The sequence below is a fragment of the Lycorma delicatula genome, chromosome 7 (assembly GCF_047948215.1).
Source record: "Lycorma delicatula isolate Av1 chromosome 7, ASM4794821v1, whole genome shotgun sequence".
In the NCBI taxonomy this organism is placed as follows: Eukaryota; Metazoa; Arthropoda; class Insecta; order Hemiptera; family Fulgoridae; genus Lycorma; species Lycorma delicatula.
In genome coordinates this window covers 122,490,278-122,514,859 of record NC_134461.1, presented here as the reverse complement: position 1 = coordinate 122,514,859, position 24,582 = coordinate 122,490,278, and the positions used below count along the sequence as shown (strand labels likewise).

At 31.1% G+C, this 24,582-nt stretch overlaps 1 protein-coding gene across 1 annotated transcript in view; it reads right to left on the bottom strand.

Annotated features, from left to right (window-relative positions):
- LOC142328414 (uncharacterized) overlaps positions 1 to 15,726 on the bottom strand; it is a 147,175-nt gene extending 131,449 nt beyond the window's left edge. Inside the window, exon 1 of the mRNA XM_075372129.1 lies at positions 15,466 to 15,726. The gene's annotated coding sequence lies outside the window, so the exon portion shown is untranslated. The remainder of the gene's footprint in view (positions 1 to 15,465) is intronic.
- Positions 15,727 to 24,582: the final 8,856 nt, after the last annotated feature.

Below are 24,582 nucleotides of genomic sequence, written 5' to 3'. Positions count from 1 at the left end.
ACCGAAAATAGTACCGGTTATGATATATTGTTGAAAAGCTCTCGACGAGGGGTTGTTACTGCAGTTAAGAAAAAGTCCAAAATCCTATTTTTTTTTTTTAGATTTTGGGCTTTTTTGATTTAGTCGATTGCAATCAAAAGCAGAGGTGCCAAAGATACTATAACAGCCCTAAATCCAAAATTTCAACATTCTACGGCTAATGACTTTTAAATTATACGAGATATATACGGACGTATGTACGTACAGACATCGCACCGAAACTAGTAAAAATGGATTCAGGGATGATCAGAATGGATTGTTCCGTTGAAATCTGAAAACAGAAATTTCTCGCGGTTCCTTATTACTTCGAATAAGGAAGTAAAGATTCTCAGTATAAACGAGACTAAAACAACGCGATACGAAATATTAGATACCGATAATCAACCCATCGGGTCGGTCTAGCGGTTAACGCGTCTTCCCAAATCGGCTGATTTGGAAAGTCGAGAGTTCCAGCGTTCAAGTCCTAGTAAAGCCAGTTATTTTTACACGGATTTGAATACTAGATCGTGGATACCGGTGTTCTTTGGCGGTCGGGTTTCAATTAACCACACATCTCAGGAACGGTCGAACTGAGAATGTGCAAGACTACACTTCATTTACACTGATAATATCATCCTCTGAAGAATGATCTAAACGGTAGTTACCGGAGGTTAAACAGGAAAAAGAGAGAGATACCGATAATCAATTTTTAAACGGTACAATTTTTTTTAATATTTCAAATTAGATAGATAACCTTACTCGTCGATTTATCTTATCGATGAAACTTTACGACTTTGCGCATTTGTCACTCTGTAATATCAGACCTACTTTTAAAGCGCAACATGGAGTACAAGATTACAGTTCATCGTAATCTTAAGGGAATACCTTTACAAAATTAACAAAAAATTATTAAGAATTCTCTCTTAATTCAACGACAAAGAGTTTTCTCACAAATTGAAGATGAAAATTTACCGATAAAATTTTTTTTGTAAAAGTTCCAGTTCATCGATCGGGCTAAAACTCGAGTTTACCCAGTTACTAATAGTATTTAAAAAGAAAAAGTTAACAAAAAATTTATTTTTATTATTATATGTTTAACATACCTTAATGAATATGTTCAAAACATCATGCTTTCACTCTTATGCATTCACGATGGTATTTACTTCAGAATTACAAATTTTTTTCCTAAAGCTTTTATCCGATTTTTGAAATTGAATAAATAAGTTTTCAATCGCCTGTGAGGGGTAATTCAGGATGATCGGATTTGAAGAAAACATGAAGATTTCCCTGAAAAAAAAATCACATGTCAAATCATACGAATGCGGTTACCTCTTCAAGTTGTTTCTCATCCTAAACATTCAAAAAAAGCTTGATCGAAGTTATCTGTAACTTTTAAGAGCGTAGCGAGTAATATTTGAAAGACACACGACTGTTTTTCATGAATTATCATCGAAATGAATAATAAAAAATATAAACCGAAATTAAAAATTTGAAATTGCGTATACTTTTAAAAGAAAATAAAAATCTGTAATAAAATAGAAATGTTTTAATATGTTAAATAAATTCTTTGACAGCTGAAAGGATCTATCACGCTACCCCTAAATGCCAAAAAATAATTAATTATAACGTTTATTCATTATTTAATTGTAATTTTTTGAATTTTACTTGTCAATTTCGTAATGTAACGCTCTTATTTTACGAGTTTATTTCCTTATATTTAAATTTTTTACATAAATGTTATTTATTTGTGTTTATTGTTCGGTAACTACCAAACTTATCGTGACAATTCAGTGCACACTAACGTCTACATTTCATGACAAAAAATTCCTTTCGAGACGTCGGAAGGCGGTAGTAGATTTCACCGGTGCTAAGTAGGTACATGTGAAAAAAGTTTCACATGTTTAGCGTACGGCAAGCTCCATCTTGTTACAGTTCCAGCAATATTTTGATCATCCCTTGCCGTAAGGGTAGGTCATATCAAAAATTGTTTAAGACAAAAGTTTTAGGTACGTTTATACAACTAATTACCGCTTTAAACCTATTCGACACTGTGCCTATTAAAGGAGGTACGATTTTTTTTGTCTTCGAAACCCCATTTTTTCCACCCCCTGGGCCAACGGTTGGTGATATCAAAAGACTTTACTTAGGTGTTCTAGGTCCTTACCCGAAGAATAGTAGAAACTTTAAACGAATTCGATATTTTACTTAATAAGAAAGGTATTATTTTTTCAAAAAAGCGCCCCCAATTCCAGTCCCACGGTCCGATTTTGCCCGTTAACAAACTCGACCGAGAGTTTGGGTGGTTATATTTTACGTATAAATTTGAAAGCGATTGGCGCAAAATTACGGAAATTATCGTGTCAACAAGAAAGTGAAGTGTGTGTGCGTGTGCGCGCGCGCAACATTTTTAACCGGGTGGTTTTGGAGTCTGGAGGATGTGAAACGCGAAGATATGTCGAAATTTTCCGAAAGTCGAACCACGGTATCATTACAATAGTTAGCTTTCTTATGAAATCGACCAAAAAAAGTCACTGACAGATCTCTGTTCTTCCTTCTGCCGGAGAAAATACTAATCGTACAATATTCGTAACGGTTGACGGGAGTGCACGACAAGTTTCAGCCTTTACACGATGCTTTGCCGGCACCCTACAGAACGGATGATGGCAGACAGTCGTGCAACAGGATTAGAGACATTCCTGACCGTACCGCTTAGTCGAAATAATCTGCAAAACATTTTCAACAGTTAGAGGCCAATTTTTAAACAGCCCAGGTGTGTATTTTGTTTCGTTTGTTTGTTAATATTATTATATAAACATAGTCGATGCGATATATAAATTAAAAACTTATTTGCAACGCGATCGATTGCTATTTCATTCTCTGCTCTGAGCATACTCATGATTTTTTTTAAAATTATTATTTCGTTACCTCAACGATGTGGAAACCGATAAGAAAATACCTGCTGTTCAAATAATATACCTCAATACTATATTAATGTTTTTACCGAAGAGTAAAACGTTCTGATATTTCATCCGAGTACTCTTCCATTTAAAATATAAGAAAGGAGGGGAACAAGCTACTTTAACGCATTTAAAATAAACTATAACCGACCTTATATCATGCGGTCTTACGTTTATGATTCACCGATCAGTCTTCTTTTACTGAAAAAAAAGGAATTCTAATAAAATCCATTTCAACGTCTAATTTATTTGTTTCAGACTAAATAAAAAAAGATAAAATTAGAAACAGAAATGATATCGCTACATATAGATATAACTATTACGAAGCCAAGATTTGACATTTTTGGCCTATTTATAGAAATGTTTTTTTAAAAAGTATTTTAAAAATAATACATAACTGACCGAGCTGTTTTCAACCAAATCGGGACAAAATAGCAGACGTAAATGTAAACACGGTTGAAACAATAAAGCATATGACAATATTTTGAACAAACTGTTATTTTAGTAGAAGAAATTTCTTTTATACGCGTTGAATGTAACGGCAACTAATGCTAAAACCGCTAGTAAAACTTTTTAAATGGAAATAATTGTTTCTCGATGAGGAAAAATTAATCGAGAATAATTTTCCAATTTCGTATTGACGGTAACCGAAACCTTTTTGTTAGAAACCTTATCGACCAGTGATTCCCAAACCTGACGCCGCGGCGCCCTTCGAAATATTGTAAAAGCTTCATAATTAATTGAACCAAGACATTTATAATTATTAATTTAACGTTAATAAAGAAAAAAGAAAATGTTAAGTAATGAAGATACACGAGTTTAATTTATTTTTATCTCTTACTCACGAGTAGTCATTATTTTACTTAGGGTATGGCGCCGTGGAAAAGTTTTAACTGAAAAAGGGCGCCGCAATTCGGCAAAATTTGGGAGCCATTGCTTATCAACAAATTTTGTAATGAATTTGTAGTATAAAATTAAAGAATCTTTTTACAGGCAATGGCTGTTTTCACACTTACCGACACTTTGTCGGCGGTCGTAAGAATTAACTTAAACTCAGGAATACCTTTCACAATGACCGACATGTAGGCGTCGGTACGGTGTCGTCTCAGTTCGTTGTTTTGTACCGGTTGCGTCTCCAATTTTTCTCTAAAATATGGCTAATTTTAAATACGATGTAGTAACATTAATCGAACTTATAGTAAGCCCTGCTTGTGGGATAAGTTTAATGACGATAATAGAAATAAACTATAATAAAAAATAATGTCGGGTAGTAAAACAAAAAAAAATCACTGAAACTGGTAGACAACAACTAAGTTAAAACTTGTAACGTGAAAATATTCTTGTCGATGTCGGTACTGCGCCGTGTCTTGTCGGAAAGTGCTAAAACAATCATTCACTCTTGTAGAGAGATAGCTTAATCGAATTATTTAAATCGTTTCACATACAAAATCAAAATAATAAAAGTAATTAAAACTATAGAGCCGTATATTTTCCTACTTTATAAAAAATTTATTTGATATCGAAAAATTAAAATGATTAAAAATGTTCAATTATAAAATAAACGATGCATAAGTATTGCTCTTTTTAACTCATCGGGAAGGTTTTGGGTTCAAATCCCACAAAAAAAATCTGGCATTTTTCACGCATTGTAAATTTTAATACCGCAAAAATAAATGACAAGGACAAATTTCATGAAAGATCTAGTTATACCCTGGCCGGAAACTCTTCTGCAAGTTGTTACTTTACCTCGGTCATCGAAAACAATTATTGGAGGGATCCTAGGAAACAATGAAGCACAGACACCGACCGGAAGACAAGAAAAATAGAGAACCTTCTGTGAAATGTGCCGTTACCAAAAGAAACGAATGACAACTAACTATTGTACAAGATGTAACACCCCTTCTATCTCGAGCACGTGTGCAAAACCTGTTCCGAGGACATGTAAATTGCAATCATCAGATTTCTGCAAGTTGAAGAATTACGATCGTGAACGTTCTTGAACTTGTAAAGCGCAAGTTTTTAATTATAAATCCATCGTTACTGAGGAAAATTCGTGTTTATAATCAAATTGAATTTTGAAAAAAAATTTCAAATCTTAAGCAAATAGAAAACACGATGATAAAATAGTTTATATATAATAAATAAAATGAAATTCAACTTTACCGACGATTCGTTCGGTTTCTCTTTTCTAGTAATGACATTTCCAGTCATATTCAGATACAGAAAAAACAAACACAAAACAAGAGATGTTTGTATTACAAACGCATACAAAAGGAATTGCAATATTATTGATATGAATATGATGTCGGTCTTTGTGCTTCTTTTAGAGATATAATAGATTACATGTAGAGATATTACTGTTAATCCTGATGAAATTTTAGATATTATGGCGAGAAAGAAAAATCGACGATTAGCTTTATAATAATTCGTAACTTTTATTGGAGTGTAAATGTGTGAGTGTGAAGTATATGTGAATTATGAAAAAAATGATATACTAACATTATGATTCTTATTTGCGTAGTAAATTATGTATTAAATCTAAGCAAATGTTTTGTGTTTCTCAAATGCAAAAAAGTATAAAAAACCGTTTCAATATAAAATAATTTTCATTATTATTATTATTTTACGATCATCATCAAGCCCCCTACACAATATGTAATGTTAAATTACATAAACTTTAAAATACGTATAATATGAAAGATTAATACAATGTTGACCCTTGTGTTTATAAAAATAATCCGTTTTAAAATAAAGGTGTCGAATCCCAGTCAGTCTTTGTATTTTTAACATGCTAAAAAAAAAAAAAAATAATAATTGAACGTTGATATGCTGTCGATTCAAGTTTGTTAATAGATGCATTTTGACGCGTTAATTGAATATTTGTTTTAGTAGCGCGGAAGACATAATAACAAAGTCTTTGACCGCTGTCTATCTGGTAATGTATATTTGTAAGTCTGGCAACTCTGGTTGGTGTATTTGTAAGTCTGGCAACTCTGGTTGCTAGGAAACCGATCGGTTTCCTAGCAACCTAGTACGTTGTATGAGGAAGGGAGGTCCCCCCTTCAACACTTCGACTACATACAACCGTTCAAGGTTACACAGTTACAACTTAAATGCATCCCATATATTACTACAGTATTTTATAAAATTATAACGAACCAAAAATATAAAATTAACATTGCAAACGTTTTCATCACCGATGCATTTATTTTTTTAAATCCTTTGTGGCCATTATTTCGATTGTAATTATTGAAAAGATCGTTGTAAGACAAGAATTGAATTCAAGACCTGTTAATTTTTTTTTAATGTATGAAACCTGGCTAAACAATTGTCGGTGGTGGATATAGAATAAACTTCACACATTACTTTTTGATAGTATTAATAAAAAATAATCTCTCTCTCACTGTGTGTGTGTGAGCGCGCACACATTACATCCTTATGTATCACTCGTTAATCGTTTTTATAATCTATAATAATTTGTAGTTCAGTTATTTTTCTTTGATGATTAGCTATTGAAGAAGTTACAGTCTAGTTGTGGAAAATTCTTCAGATATCTTCTGGAATCGTACCCAAAACCTTTGGTGTATTATGAAGCAAGGAAGTACGCTTTCTGTGAAACGGTCGCGGCGACATTACATTTTTATTGTTAATTACAATATTCGATTTTTTTAAATTTCTGCTTTAAATTAAAATTAAAAAAATATAAAACCGCGCACGCGAATGTACTTTTATGTATCGTCACATGATCAGCTATACGACGTCTTCCGACCCGCTGGCCAATAAATTCTCTTACCGACAAATTGTAATACGGTGGTATCTTTTCCATGACAAGTGAAGTGCCATTTTGTTCAGCATAAAATGCTTAATAAATTTTGTAATAAGTAAAAATTTTATCAAACAATTAATTACAAAGATATGGAAGAATTAAAAATTAAGATGGCTCCATTTTGAAATCTTTGAAGTTGATGTTTTCAAAATTTTTTATTATGTAGAATAAAAAATTAAATTTTCCAAATTTAATTATTGTAGGTTAACCCGTTCCTGAGAAGTGATTTTTTTTGTTGAAAACCACAAAATTGCGTCCAGAAGGAAAACAAAGCAAAGCAGGACTTAAGTCGGTTTGAACGTTTTTGCATCTTTTGGTGTCCTGAATCAGTTTCTGGAGTTCGGCGAATACGTCCTGCAACACTCTGTACGTATGTTCTAATTATAAATATATTAAAATTGTAGAGAGCTGTATGTTTGATATTTCAGTCGCTGGTAAAAAATGAACTAACCTGTGCATATCATTGAAATATGAATTTTTATATTACATTGGAATATTTTACATTCAATTTATACCGACGTGAATATATTTTTCAAATAAAATACATTTAACTAATTCGTCAATCGATCTTAAAATTAAAAATAAAAGGATCGGATAAAATAATTAATAATGAATCTTAATTCTAATATATTTAAATTAAACGTAATGTTTATAAAATATAATTTGAAGATAAAAATTATAAAAAAAATATATATATAATAAATAAACCGCTATCAGAATCATTTACAGAAGTGTAGTTAAATATAATCCATAAATAGATTTTATTTTCTGACACATTAGGAAAAAATAATCACATACTTTGTAGTAAAATATCAAGGAAATATTTTAAATAACGGCAAAAAATTTAAATCCTTTACTGTTGAAAAATATACGTTAACAGCAAAAAAAAAAATATAATTAACCTCAATCTATACATATATTGACGCCGTGCGTTTCGTTTGTTTCCGATAACCGCAAAAACGAATGAATCAGTCATTACGAAATTTTACCTGTAACTTTCTTATGACACCTGGAAACTTAACCGCAGTTTAAATCTCATCAATTTCACTGCTATGTAAATCATTAAATAAAAACCTTATAGATAAAAATCTATAACTTCCTTTACCAAGATTTAATGTCTATGTTAATATCGACTTCAAACAGTAATTATTTGATTTACTAAATTTAATTCGTCGTCTATAAAATATCAGTTTGTATTAGCGCCATAATATACGTAAAAATAAATTAATTTGATAATAAAATTATAGGAAATGACGACAGTTTAGAAATTTGCGGCTGTACAGAGTAACATTCTGTATATTTTTAGTTCCCGAACTAAGAATTTACATCATCAGGGTAAGCCATTCTCGTAATTGGCATAAATTCGACATTCGATTTGGTAGTAATATTTTCATATGCCAAATTATGCATATAGCGCGGACGAGGGATCCTAGTGATAAAATAAAATTTGAACATGATGAATTAAGGAAACAATATTACTTACAAAATGTTCTGATGCAGCAGTAGTATATATATATATATATATATATATATAGAGAGAGAGAGAGAGAGAGAGAGAGCGGTAGAATTAAATAAATGAATTATGTTTAAAGTATAAAAATTATCTAAAGTAACCGCTAGTACCGCCTAACACGCGCGAATAATACACTGTATGCGCGCGCACTCTAGTTAGAATCATCGAATTAAATAAACAAAAAATATTATATTTAAATAAAATGATAAATATTTCAAATTAAGTTGTGTGCGTAAGCCGTGCATCAGAGAAAATCCGCGTGACAGGAAAATCCTACAACTGTGTTGTCAACTTTTTTGCGGTAGGTGTTCAATTGTCATTAAAATAGATGCTGTATTTCAATTTTCTATGCATTACATGGTAGGGTGTCATACAATTTAAGCTAATTACAATCAAGAAAGGAATGTTTTAATAAAAATAGAAAGAACAGGAGAAAAATCAAAGAAGTGAATTTAAAGTTCGACTTTTTATTTAATGAATCTATTGCGGTGTAAAATTTCTTATACGTATGAATAAATTCAATTATAAAATTTATACAGTCCTTTATTTTAATTTATACCCTCAATTATGCGATTATATACAAAATAAATTGAGGGGGGTGTCGAATCATATTATTAGTTCTAAGATCTGTCTAAATCTATTACGGTATCTTTACGATTTACTACAGTTTGTTATTTTATTATTTTTCAGCGAAAAGTTAAATACCTTTGCTCTGATAAAATAATTTAGAATTGCAGAAAGAGGTTTTATTTAAATCTTTTCAAAAGTTAAGCATTCTTGACACAATTATATTGAATCGCGTTAAAATTGAAGGAAATCTTCCTAGTTAAGTTACTTCGATGTCAAAAATCATCAATTTTTCATGTATATCTTATTCGGTTAGCTTATAGAATTCAAGTAAACAAACTGCACGTGTATGAAAACATACAAAAATCTTTATATGAAACTGTGAGCTTCACAGTTACAGCGGCGTACTGTTTGGCTATTCTACGCATGCGCGTAAAGAACGCTGAACGATGCTTTGAGGGAGAGAAAGCACTGTCGCTCCCGCAGTTCTGACCCTTGCGTGTCGGTAGAAGGTAGTTTTGTTTTTACTCCGCGTGTGTGTGGAACGTTCCACGTTCGTTCCCTTTTCTAGTTTAGTCGGTAGAAGGAATACGAAAGCGGTTTAGTTGTTTTTCAGTAGCGATCAGAAGATTGTGTAAAGCAAGAACTCTTTGATCGCCACAACCGTCCAAAAATACGCTGGAAGGGCAAAAGAGAAGGTAATTAGTAAAAAATAATTACGTATTTGTTTCTATGTAATAGAAATTTAAATTAAGTACCGTTAGACTGCAGTGTTTTTAAACCGACATTTTATTAAGTTATTATCTAATAATACTAAAAAATATTATCCGTATTGACATTTTATTAATAATTCGGTTAAACCGAATACGATTTTTAAAGCAGAATGTGCTGTGCTTAAAAAACCGATAAAGTGTAGAATTAGATTAATATCCTGCTTCCAGCTATTCTATTCGATTCATTTTTGTCGGTTCTTTTAATTTCCATAAAAATTTGACCACGGCCTTGAAAAGGTCCAGAAAAGGTTTTTCTGGAGCAGCACCCCCAGTAATTTCAAGTACGAGACGCCACCGGAATCGGTGCTTGACTAAACCCTATTTAATCTCTACATAAACAGCGCCCGGTTTAAAGAAAAATAAACAGATTTAAAAATAATAAACATTATAATGATCTGTATAAAGACAGAGATAAATTTAGAAAATTGATTTGAAAATCTACGTTTCTAGTGAAAAAGAAAAAGAAGGTATAAACCTGAATAGATGGACCGAAGAAATGTGACATTTTGGAAAGCAAAAGAGATCAAAATTTTGGAAACGTGATCCTTAGTGAACAGAAGGTAAAGAAAAAATCCACCCCCCACCCGTTCAAAGATTTAATTAAATTTTTTTTTAACTTTAAAATAGTTTTTTGTATTTCTCTAAGTTATGGTACTCTTTCGATTAAAAACTTCAGATTTTCTCCATGAAGCCTCCCTGATGTACTTGTGTCATACAGGAAATATCTAATGTGGACACCACATGACTTCTTTGTACGCCTATTATATTACCATATACATATTTTTTTAAAATGAAAATTACATAAAATCTTACTTCATTAATAACTTCCGATTTTTTTCATATATATATATATATATATAGTTTTTTGTTATTATTGAATCATTATTTATTTTAAAACTATTATTACAATCTGAGATTAATAATTATTAATAAATCAATATATTTAAATAAATAAAAAAATATGTATATGAAATCAGATTTGAACCGATGTGCCTTCCCTTTGTAAGATCCAAATATTTCATTAATTAAAATTTTATTGAGCTATAACTATGAAACCGATGAAAATAAATACCGCTTATGATATATCGTTGACAAGCTCTCGATGAGGACTTATTACTGCAATTAAGAAACCTCAAAAATCCAAATAAAAATTGGATTTCGGGCTGTTTTGTACATTTTTGGTCCGCTTGATTGCAATCAAAACGAGAGGTCCACAATTAGATGTTACAACTGTTCTAAACCCAAAAATTTCAACATCCTACGGCTAATCGTTTTTAAGTTATACGAGACGTACAGAAGTCACGCCGAAACTAGTCAAAATGAAATCGGGGATGATGAAAATGGATATTTCCGTTGAAATCTGAAAACAGACACTTTTCGCGATTACAATACTTCCTTTACTTCGTACAAGGAAGTAAAAATTAGACCGTTTTGTAGCAGAGACATTTTGACAATCTAAATTCTCTATGCCTAATATTTAAAAAAAATTTATTTGAGGAATTTTTATAACTTTTACGTAAGACCGATATGTAAACACAACTTTCCATTAAATTGTATTATATAATTATTTATTTAAGGTGTTTCTAAAAAGATATTTGTTTTCGTAGATAAATAATTTTATATTATAATCTAATGAAATGAAATTAAACTGTGTTAATCCTTCTTTTTATTAATAACTGTTGACGGTAAATTCGGTATTTTATTCATCCCTTACTTAAGAGGTAATTACTAGGGGTAGTTACCAAATTGGCTATTTTGTAAAATTTAATGTAACGTTTGAATATGTTTTTATAACAGGGAATTTAATTAAACATAATAATTAAATACTTTACTTACCGATCAAGTTAAATATTTGTATGTTTATATATGTGAAATGTTTAAATACTTAATTAACACTGATACTATTATTATTATTAGTAATAGTATTTTAATTAGTTGATTGATATTAATTATCGGTAATAACTGTTACTTCTAGAAACAAATATGTGGCGGCCATTTTATAATTAAGACCCCCTATTTATTAAATAATGCAATTATTCCTCACCATCATGTCTAAAAATCACAAATCATTGTAGTTTAACACTTAGAGTGCTGTTCCCGTCATTTGACGGAACGTCGTAACTACGGAGAAATGCGGATCACGTCATTTAACGGAGTTCATATTAAGTGTAATATCCCGTCAAAAGACTCGATTCATTCGACCCAAAAAGGTGTAACATGTACTGTTTTTTAAATAATATATATTACAAACCGTAAAAAATAAGGGACAGGTTCTGTTAGCTGTTCCCTACTATTTTTTATAATACACATACACCGGCAGAATTTAATAGTTAAGCGTGTTCTGGCTGGTCCTTTCTATTTCAAAGTGCATTGTTGTAAATGAATAATACTGTACTAGTTCGATCAGAGAGTGGAGTTAATCGTTTTAAATAATAAGTCGTGGAGTAATCGTGAGCTAATAAAAACGAAAAATAGTTGTATTGTTTTTATGCAAAATGTTAACATTTGACCTAAAGAAAAATCACTACAAATATACGGTGTCGGATGTAAGTGACGACCATGAGAGATGGAGGTGTAGAAAGGTGTGTGGCGAGTAAATGTGCAGTTGCATACTAATTAATGGCAGACTAATATTTGTTGTAAGTTATAAAACAGTGGTGGTCAATTAACAGAACTGAAAATATGTCTTAGCTGTAATCATAAACTAATGCATATATGTATTGCCTTTTTTGGGGGGAGAAGGGTTGTGAACAACAGGGAAGATCGTTTCTGACTGAACAACAAAACCAAATGAACATATAATTAAAATTTATTTAATTCTGTTTAAATTACAACAAATAGAAAACATAAATTTAACAAACCGAATAACTTCAAAATATTCAGACACAGCATATGATTTGGAAATATTCGGCTACTTTGTTATAATATTAGTAAAATTACAGTAGTATATTCAATGAAATAGAAATTTTTCCCAAGATATAAATGGTCTTTTTTGCTCACACTAAACAGATCCTAAAGCATTTACAATCAGAAGATCTGTTTTATCTTAAATGCAGATAAAATAATCATGAAATGCTAATTCGATAAACAGAAATTTTCTAGTGAGAAATTATGAATTTTTATACGCAAAGTCTGTAATTTATTATTTACAAATTTTTAATCTATCTTATAACGCAATATTTATTTTTATTTTCAAGAAACACACACATATTTTGATTTATTCTATTTTGAATGCAGAAACTTTATAAACATACTTTTGTTTTAAAAATCATCTACTATTATTAAATGAAAATTTATAGTTTTAATGATTCAACGTGCATTAGAATTTAGAATGGAAAGTTTATTTTAAGTAATTTTGCGCAATAACTAGATCAATTTAATTCTTTTCATACTTTAATATATCATAGGAAATATGCTTAGTATTGGGAGAAAAAATCTAAATGTTGGAAAGCAGGTGACATGTGCAATTTTAAAGTCAGCAGCGTGTTATCACAGTAGTCTAACCGATCAGCAACCAGTTCTGTGAATCATCGATACATGCTCAGATGCTAATCCATTCTGTCAAGAAGTTGAGTTAAGGTTAAACTTTTTTGAAGAGAGGTTGGAGATAAATTACCAAGGTATGACAATACTTAATGCATTCATGTAACACTTGGCTGAATTTATTTTTAAATGGAAATATGGTCACTATAAAGAGACTATACTACATTTTCTATGATATTTTAGTCATTTGAATGATGGATGTCACCTCACCTTACAAAGAATACCATCAGCCATCTTCAATACCAGAATCAGAGTTCGATTCGACTCTAACGATCATTAAGGTTAGTTTATGGTTTATTCCTAACCTTAACCCTAATTTCCCAACACAGAACAGAACAGTAAACTGAACAAATCTCAATAACTCCAAAAACTGATTACTAATCAACTAGAGTACTAACATGGTGTGGACCTACGGGTCACCGCTATCCAAACATGCTTTCGGACATTTAGATCCTAAACATCTTCTACGATAATATGAAAAAAACTGAAGTTGATCAATTGCTCAGAATTACCATATTTTACACCAAAAATTTCTTGAATTTAAATAATTTTAGTTATGCAATTTAATACCATCAGTAGTCAAAATAATCATATACATTAAGAAAAACCAATAATTACAATCGTTTTATGAAACTATCTTTCTTCAACACGTAGAGAACTCCAAAAGCCAGCACTTTCTAGTTTGGACAAACGGTTAATTATTATGGAAAATGCTTATAATTTTATAAGTTATTACATTCATAAAAGACGTGGCATCAGACAAACTATAAAGTGATTCTAATTGTAATGACATTAGAAGTTCACCTGATATATACATACAAAATAGAAAATCTAATGTAATGTTAACTTAAATCATCAAGAAGATAAATAGTAACAATTAAATTTATACCAACCACACCACAAAAAAAAGGCAAGCAAATATTTTTAAGTCGGTAAGTGAACCGTAACTAATGTTCAACTAATAGAATTCCTTTTTATTAAAAAAAATATAGTGGCAACAAAAATGTCCGAGGTGTACTCCTATCTGACTAATAACTAATTTTGAGTTTACAACATAAAGTAAAATAGAAAACATAAATAAATATATAATTTAAATACAATAAAATACACATAAACTTATATTTAAAAAAAAGAGAAAAAAAGATTTTAAGATATCTTAAAATTTATATCTATACTATATTTTTGACAATGATCAAGTAAGCACACATATACACAGCATGAAAAAATTAAATTTTATATTCTACGTAGATATAAATAATTGTCTGTTATACTTCTAAACAACCTACCTCTTCATTATCATATATGTAAAAATTAACATGTTAAAGTTGAAGGGCACAATGGTCAACACAAATTCAGGAATATGTAAAATTTGAAGAAGAAACTAGCATGTACTATTAAAATAATTTTCAATGGAATTTTCAAGAATTAAAAATAACAGAAATAAAATACATACTGCTACAAAGCATTACGTACAGGTACTGTAGCACAATGTCAGAAAGTAGGCAGGCATACACCACTATATAACAGGAATTATTCTTACAACAAAATAAGAATGAATTTAATTAAAATACAATCATTTTTTTTACTCTGGTAAGGTAAAATCATTTCACCATAAAATCATGTATATGTAAATGACATTGCATAAGTTGCAAAAGATAAAAATTATAAATTCTTTACAAGTTATTGCTTTATAAATGTATTATGCTTTAAGTAATGATTTATAAATTTCTAACAGGGCTTAACAAAATAAAAATAAATAATGAATACACGACTTGACAACTAATAATACTGAGACGTAAAGAACGCGAAAGCGAAACGAAAAATTCTCAATACACCGGCAGAAACACCAAACACTTAATGTACACGAAGTTTATAATTAACCGAATAAAAGAGATAAAACTTTTACTAGATACAACACGTCGCACTAAATTTATAGTGTTAGGCTAGAAAATAAATTTACGTTAGGTCCACATCACTACATTAATTACAATTAAATAATCGAAAAAATAATAATTTAAAACTCAAGTCATACTACAATCCAGGAAAAATAATAAAATTAAAAAAAATATATCTATAAAAATATCACTGTCCACGCCGACCAAAACTACAAATGTATTGCTTCCGCCATATTTGTTATTTTCAATTCTTTTATATCATGCAATAAAATCACTTACTTAATAACTAATTAAAGCAATTATGTCTTATAAAAGTAAACAATATAAAGTAAATTAAATAAAATTGTTAAAACAATTAACGTAACGTACTCACCCACAATAATAACAGTCTAATGTAAAAACAAATACGCAGGGTAGAGCCGAGCGATGAACCGGATGCCGAATCTCATCACAGTCAAACGTTAAATGTTATAGTAAAACTACAGCTAATAAATATATATTGTAAGATTTTATTTATTAAAATAATACCTTATTTATAAGTAAGTCAATTAGCATTCAATTTGACTGAATTTAAAATGATTTTAGAAAGGCAAGTTTCCATACAACACGCAGCCATCTCGTTACCGCTAGCATGATGAAACTAACAAGGTTGCGCACAGTATTCGGCGCGCATGCGTATACGCTCGTCCCAAAATCTCATTTTCTACCGGGTTATTTGAACATATAAGTAAAGGATTTTGGGACAAAAGTTTTTAGTTGTACAAAAATTTTACAAAGTTTTAAATACATGATAATGATTAAACGAGCTAACAATCCAATATTTATTAAATATAATAACAATTTTTTTTTATAATAATCCTTAATAAAAAAAAAATATTTTATACAAGTCTATTGATTCTTAAGAGTATTGAAATTGATTGTTAATTAAGATAAAATTCAAAATAATGAATGAAACCTAAACAAACAAACAGGGGATATAATATCCAATTTCACCGAGAAAAATACCGGGCGATAATTCCACAGCGATATTACGATCTTTATCCAAAGAAATTTGTCTCTCTGCCGTATAAGATAGAACTAGCAGACGAAAAATTATCCGATATTTTGAGGGATTTACCAGAGATTTTATAACAGCTGGAAAAATACGATATTTTTATGACAGACATCGATATTACCCAGGATTTTACAGGAATTTTTAATAAGAGAAACGGAACAATATTTAACAGAAAATTTCGACTTTTGTTTTCCTTGTACCGACTACAATAACAGATGCTCGAATATTATTGTACAAAACGATAATACTGTTGGATCGGACTGCTTAACTTGGTCGCACAAGAATATAAGAGAAAAAATCTACAATAAATTTGTATGCCAAATGACATCTCCAGGCGTAAAAAAGGATATAGGATACCGCATTGCAAATTTTGTTAATCGTCCAGACAAACGATTAAGAGAAACTTTTACAAGCCCAGCCTCACAGAAACACGGGATGACGCGCCTGGAAGCTACGTTTTACGTGTATAACAACAATAACGAAGAGGGATTTAGCTTAAAAATACCACGACGGATGTACTAGAAAAGTACAAAAAAATATTTACGAATGCACCGTTCTATTCTGTGTCTGTTACGAAACAACGGGGAAAAATCTGTAGCGTGTTAAAATATACCTGCTGCGTTGTTTATAAAGATTTACTCTATTATTGTTTACGGGCAAATTCTCTTACTAAAAAACTAATCGGATACAAGATAAAACTCGATAAAGACAAGCAAAAAAGAAAAAAAATTAATACGCTACATTTTAAACGGATTTTGCTTTAATATGCTGCCAATAAATTTGTTGGAAACGGAAGAGAAAAACAACAAATTAAATATTTTCTACTCCGCTTACGTAAAAATAGGAGAAACTTTTTTTTTCCGGTTATAATTTTCTATTTAGCGCAAAATGTGTTAATTTAAATACCGGACAAACGGGCTTTTTTTTTTTTTTTTTGTCTTCAGTCGTTTGACTGGTTTGATGCAGCTCTCCAAGATTCCCTATCTAGTGCTAGTCGTTTCATTTCAGTATACCCTCTACATCCTACATCCCGAACAATTTGTTTTATATACTCCAAACGTGGCCTGCCTACACAATTTTTCCCTTCTACCTGTCCTTCCAATATTAAAGCGACTATTCCAGGATGCCTTAGTATGTGGCCTATAAGTCTGTCTCTTCTTTTAACTATATTTTTCCAAATGCTTCTTTCTTCATCTATTTGCCGCAATACCTCTTCATATTTCTTACGGGCTTAATACAAGATATTGTAAACCACGATTTCCAGAGAAACAATTGTCCCTTAAAAACAACTTAAATTTCTACAACATCCAGCAAATCGTGCCGACTACAGGTTGTGTTGTTTATGGCGTAAAATTGTTGGAGGAATTATCCAAGAAACAAGAAAGAATTTCGAACAAGCTGAAAAATCTCTAGATATCGCCAGCGCATTAGAAGTATTGAATATAAAGAATAACGAGCAAAAATATACCGCTGAATTTTATAAAAATTTACACAAAGGTAACCGGATCGAATTACCTGTAAATTCTAGCGTAGAAATGTTTGGTTTTATAGTAATAACAACAGAGAAATTCCCTATTGTTGCGATTTACTGTAGAAAGCTAGGAGAAAAAACTTCAGAATTTACTGTTAAGGGACAATTTAAGCATAGATTAATAGAATTTAATAAAATCGCAAAACAAGAGGGATTTATACAGATGTCTTATAAAAACAATTATTTCCACTACTGGCCTAAAGAAACACCATTTTTCAAAATACAATCTAAAGAACATATGTGTACCACAAAGGTTTTAAGTATGTGGATATTTCTGTTACTAGTCCCTTCGAAAGCTTGAGGAAAAAGAAAATATACAGAAAAAAGGAGAGAAAGTAAAAATATCTAAAGAAATAGTAGAAAAAATGCTGTGCAGACATTTTACTTAAGCGCTAATTTTACTGTATCTAAATGTAAAAAATAGAGGATTTAGAAGAGGGCGTTTATACTATTAATTCTATAACAACAGATTTTAGAGAAAAAACACGTTATGCCTTTACTTTAGAAGAGAAAGGGACCGTAGAATACGTTTGCAATTCCTTTATGGAGAAAGAACCAGACTTTAATTTTAGGTTTAAAATAAAAGCAGATATACTAAAACGTGGAGAAAACAGGGAAAAAAACGTGTTATTTTCGTCTTGCAATGAAAATCTAATCGAAAATTATTTTTAAGAGAAGTTCTTTTAAAAATACAAAAAATAAATAAATTTTTCATAACTTCTACAGGAAACCACCAGTAGTGTCCTTTGTGCCACTTACATTCGCACAAAACAGTTCATTTATATCTATTTAAAAAGCGATCGGTTAATTACGTGTTTCCACCTTTTGCTTGCATACCTCGCATTTAATCCATCCCCAGAAACAATGTAAAAAAGTAAGGTGATCTAGGTAGCGTCCACTTCATTTACCGGTAAATTTTTTATCTAAGAATTGTCTTGGTGTATCACGAATGAATTAAGACAATTCTTAGATGAAATATTTACCGGTAAACGGATTGAACGTAGCCGTGAATATGTTGTTGTTCCGTCAAGTCGATAGATTTCAGTTCGTTTTATCGATGAGAAATTTTCAAGGGCTTTATGTTTAAAACTTGTTTAAAAATTCCGTATAATTTCTACTTTTTGTTTTAATATGAAAGGGCCTATTAACCGGTTGTCGATCGTACCGCACCAAACGTTGTCCGAAAGCGGTCGCTGGAAATTTAATTCGACTACAGCATGCGGGTTTTCTTCAGAACACCGATAAGTATTCGGTACGTTGTTTACGCCATTAAGAGGAAAAGTAGCTTCGTCCGAAAATAGAATAAATGGAATTAAGCGGTAATAATTATTAACCCGTTGATAAAATTGCAGTCGTCTGGTATTGTCACCGAGCCGGAAGGGTTGAACGTTTTGTACATAAGGAGTCATAATGCCGTAATGACTTCCATACACGATTTTGAGGAATATTACGTCGTGTAGAAATTCTTGGCGTGCTCGTAGTAGGATTAAGCTGTTAGCCGGTTGTAGCACCTGATGAATGTTTTCTGTTGCATCACTGTTTATCGGTTGACGTTCAGATGAAACATGTGCTCTAGGAAGTGTTATTTTCACGAAGATTATTAAAAATTCCTCAAAAATACTTTACTAACCGTCCAGGATACCTACGTCGGTATTCTTCCGCTGAAGCCGGACCATTTCTATCGCAAAAAGCCGTACACAAAAATCATATCGGCATATTCTACGTGACTGAAGAGACGCCGTATTTTTTCAAAACAAAAAATTCCAAACAGAATTTCACTTGTTTAAATTCAATATCAATTGGAAAAATGTAGGTACAGTTTAGAGTACAATAAATAAAAATACTACATAATATGATTTTCAAAAATAATTTAACGTAATCAAAATTTTGTCAAAAACAACTAAATCGCTAGGAATTTAAATGTGTGTGTGTGTGTGTGTGTGTGTGTGTGCATGTCAGAATATCGTATTTAGCGTATGTAAGCACTATTCCGGTTTGTATTACTGGATTAGTTCAGGGAAATGTACCGATTGCTAGGCAGGGGGTCGCAATTATCATTATCGAACAAACAGTTGTGTACAACAATCCTAAATCCAATTTGGAATGGTAAAATCCTGGTGTGAGGTACTACAAGTGAGAGTAACGTTGACATCGTTCAGCGATATCGGAATAAGTTACTGAGAATTATAAGAGAGGCTCCGTGGTTTACAAGAAACTCTAAGATACACGGTTATCTGAGAGTTTGGAGCGTTCGAGAGGAAATAAAACGATTCATTAACAAGCACAAAATGAGACTGAACATCATACGAGCTAATTCGCAGTTCTAGTAATAGCGACAAAATTCGACATTTAAAAAGACTGCATTTATTGGAGTTGTAAGGTTCTTCGAAATTTGGATTAATCTACTACACTAGGTCATTATACTTTGTCAAAATATCTCGTTTTGTTTCGCCGTTTCATTTTGTTTTCATCATTTATTTATTTTTTTTTATTTCCTTGTACGAAGTAAAGGATCGCGAAAAATGTTCGGTTTTCAGATCTCAATAGAAATATCCATTTTGACCATCCGCGAATCCATTTTGACTAGTTTCGGCGTGACGTCTGTGCAAACGTATGTACCTTTTTTTTTTAAAGAGGTGGAGGACCCCGTTTACGGGCGCCTAAGCAATGTCGGGCTCGCTAACAGGTTCCGCCAGTTATAACAAAGGGCGTATGTATACCTACGCAGTACCGACTAAACCTCCATCCCTGGCTTCCCCCTTCCTGGGACTGCTTACGTATGTACCTCGCATATCTCAAAAGGTTAGCTATAGGATGTTGAAATTTTTAATTTAGGATTGTTGTAACATCTAGTTGTGCAACGTCCCTTTTGATTGCGATCGACTGAATCAAAAACGTCCAAAAAAGCACAAAATCCCCAAAACCGCAGGTCTCAGTGAGACCCTTTCAGCGACATATCATAAGCGGTACTTATTTTCACCGGTTCCAGAGTTATAGCCAAACAAAATGTTCATCGATGAATTATTGGGATGTTACAAGAGGAAGGCACATCGGTTCGAATCGGACTTCATCTCCTTTTCCATTTTTTAACATGTTTTTTTTTTTAATTTAATTAAATATATTGATTTATTAATAATTATTAACCCGTGATTGTAAAAAGAATTTTACAATAAATAATTATTCAATAAAAAATAAAAAAATAAAATAAAATTCGATGTACTTTTAAAAATGTGTATATGTAATAGAGATGGTGAAACATCTGATTATTTAATAATAACTGAAAATTATAATTTATCTTGTATTTTTATAAATCATCTAGTTATTAAGAAATGGTCCGCAACCGAAAAAAAAAATATTTTAATGAAAAAACAGAGAAAAGATTAAAGAAATAATTATGTTGATTTTTTAATAATTCAAATGGAGTGAATATATCTTTAAAGAAATGTTATTCTATTTATTAGAAAGAATACGACTGATTTAGTACATTAACAAAAAGCAACTGCAGACTAGAGTAGTATAAAACATTACCGTTAAAAAAAAAGCGACACCGCAACAGAACTAAAAGACATAAATCATCTCTCTTATAAGAGAATATGACAGCTGTCTAGTAAAAAAAAAAAACTCAAGGGTGAGGTTTTGTGTCTCATGTACGTGTTCATCCGTTTAATGTGTATATATATATATATATATATATATATATATATATATACATACTGCAGAGAGAGAGAGGGAGAGAGAGATATATAATAAGTGAGTAAGAATGCTCTGTAATATAAACGATTTATTATAAGTAATTAACAAATCTCTTCATATTCTCTCTTTTGGTTTTTGTGACTGTGATGTAAGTGTGCGTCCATTATGTTTCATTACATACACACACACACTCACGCATAGGCAAAGCAAATAAAATGTTTCGACTGCAGAATTAAAGGAAAGAACTATTATAATATATTAACGTAAAATTATCTGGTTTACATTTTGGAATAAATATTTCATTGTCGTATTTTAAAATAATTACAAGAAAAATATTTTTAAAATGGTATTTTTTATTTAATAAAAGTTTTACAACAAAAAGAGGAATTTCTAACAAAATTTGACGATTCAAAAACAAAATGTTAAATTTTTCCGAACAAAACCTATTCGTATTCGATTTATTCAGTGATAAAAAGATTACTTATTTAACGACCTTCTGGCGGTGTTTAAAATCTGTATACATAGTTATGTATCATAAATATACGTAATTCAAAGCGGTATTTATGATAAAATAAAAATACTTACACGAATGAGTTATGAGGGCTTCTAACAAATAAATTATTATCCACATCTCTTTATGGAATTTTCTATTACGTTGAAGTTATAATCACAACTCTTCTTCGTACAAGCCTATCTCCCTCTATCTTTCTCTTTTTCTCTCTCTCGATCTCTCTCACTGTCTCTCTCTCTCTCTCTCTGTGCGCGCGCGTGTAAAATTCATAAATCTAATGGTTGATAAATTCATTTATATAATGGTATCTCACATGACACGACTCACAAGTCGCTTCTGAAAACAACGCAGCCAACTTAAGAATAACAAGTTCTCATGCTAGGCTTATAAGGAAAAGTGAAGACTGGAAATAAATGGTTTCCCTTCCCCGTATTTACCGAACCGACTATACGATTGCAAATCGACATAAAAAGCCCACCAATATGCAGATAATATTCATCCGTGTAAAAGCTTCATATAGTGAACATTATTACTTTCAGAGAAAACAGTTCTGACCGTTACATTTAGTATCTGAGGTATTTTAGATGTATTGCAACTACAGTAAAATCTGGGGCAGATATAACAGCAAATTAATGTGGCCGTTGCAAAACAAGGCGATGTAATATTGCTGTTTTAAACCGATTTTACCTATTTATTTAAAAAATGCTCGCCAGACTGGGATATATTGTTAATGGAACTCGACAACAGAATAATGCCGGTCACTTTTGAGGAGTCATCGGACGATAAAATGTAACCGATTCAGCAAAATAACATCCGAGTGTTAATATTTTATATTCATAGAAATACACATTTTTGTAATTTTTTTCCGAGCTGTTAGTGAATAAATACTGAAGTAAAAAAAATAAATAAATAAACATCCATAGTTGTAATACCGTTTAAATTGTCTCACTCCCCTTTCACTAGTATTGCATACTAATACACTCTCTCTCGCCGCTAGATTATTCTCTCTCCTCTCTCTCACTCTCTGTCTCTTACATAGCCAAGCACGATTTGTAGTATCAGGTAATAAAAAAAACTATTAGATAATTTAAGTAAAAATAAAAAAAAAATTAATTTATAATCTGTACTTAATAAATTTATATTCATACGAACAATGACCACGCTTTACTCCTAAAAAAATGAATATACGATTACGTTACCGCTCGGATCACCGTGCTACAAAAAATTAAATGATACAATTACTATAACACTTAGTTATTTTACTAATCCGATTCTCAATTACCCGGACTTCCGTGTTTAATTTATCCGTAAAATATGCATAGTTTTATTGTGCAATTCGATTGTTATATGAATTAATTATGAATAAAAGCTAAACAAAAATTTCCTTCGTTGGAAAACGGAAGAAATAAATCTATTCAAAATAAATATATTCTACGATTGACGTATATCAAAATCTCGATTATCCGACCTCTATTCTCAAAAACTTACATCAAGTAATTCAAAATGTATAATTATAGATAGCATATAATCTGCTGAACCCGATGGTAGATAACGAATTTTGAGAATAGCAACCCGCCTTATCTTTCTCTTCCATTACTGAAGAAGAGACTAATTACAATTGAATCGTTGCGACTGTCATTAAGGAAGGAAATATATTTACGGATTCTAACCTGCAACTTTTGGATTAGGCAATAAATGCTCTACTGTTCTACCACTGAGCTATCTTCACAAAATTTCTCCCAATCACTCTCTCTCTCATATACATATATATATATATATATATATATATATATATATCACGCACGTAGCTAGCGAGGGGCTAAGGAGGCTATAGCCACCGCCGAAATTGTCGGGCGTTGGGGGCTGCAGCTCCCATCGCCCGACAATTATTAAACTTTATCTTCAGGGGTTAAATCTAGTAATTTGGGTACAAAAAAAATGTTTAGCATTTTACATTTAAGTAATGTACAACATCTCAAAAGTATTTTCACAAAATTTGAGATAAATCGACACATAATCATCTGCCTAGTCATTAATCCCCTCCTATATACCTTATTATATTATATCCTATATACCTATTTATTTTCTTATACTCGTTCTGAAGATTATTTCGATTGGAATTATTGAAAAATCGTTGTAAGTCAAGAATTGAATTCAAGACCTGTTAATTTTTTTTTAATGTATGAAACCTGGCTGAAACAATTGTCGGTGGTGGTGTCTAACATGAAAATCGAACCGGAGACTTTCAGTACATCAGTCATTTGCTGTACTGTCTCTACTGATAGTGTTACGATAACAATATATTACAAAAATGAAAATGAGACACAGTTAAATGTTTTGTACAATGTTAAAATAGCTCATTACTATATAAGAACGAAGTATAACTTAAAATCTGAACAAACAGAATAAACTTCACACATTACTTTTTGATAGTATTAATAAAAAATAAATCTCTCTGTCTCTCTCACTGTGGGTGTGTTTTTGTTTGTTTGTGTGTGTGTGTGCGTGTGAGCACGCACGCGCGTATTTGTATTGTAGATGTGGTAAATTTAGAAATAGTGAAATCATATCATTACATCCATACGTATCACTCGTTAATCGTTTTTATAATCTATAATAATTTGTAGTTCAGTTATTTTTCTTTAAGATGATTAGCTATTGAAGTAGTTACAGTCTAGATGTGGAAAATTCTTCAGATACT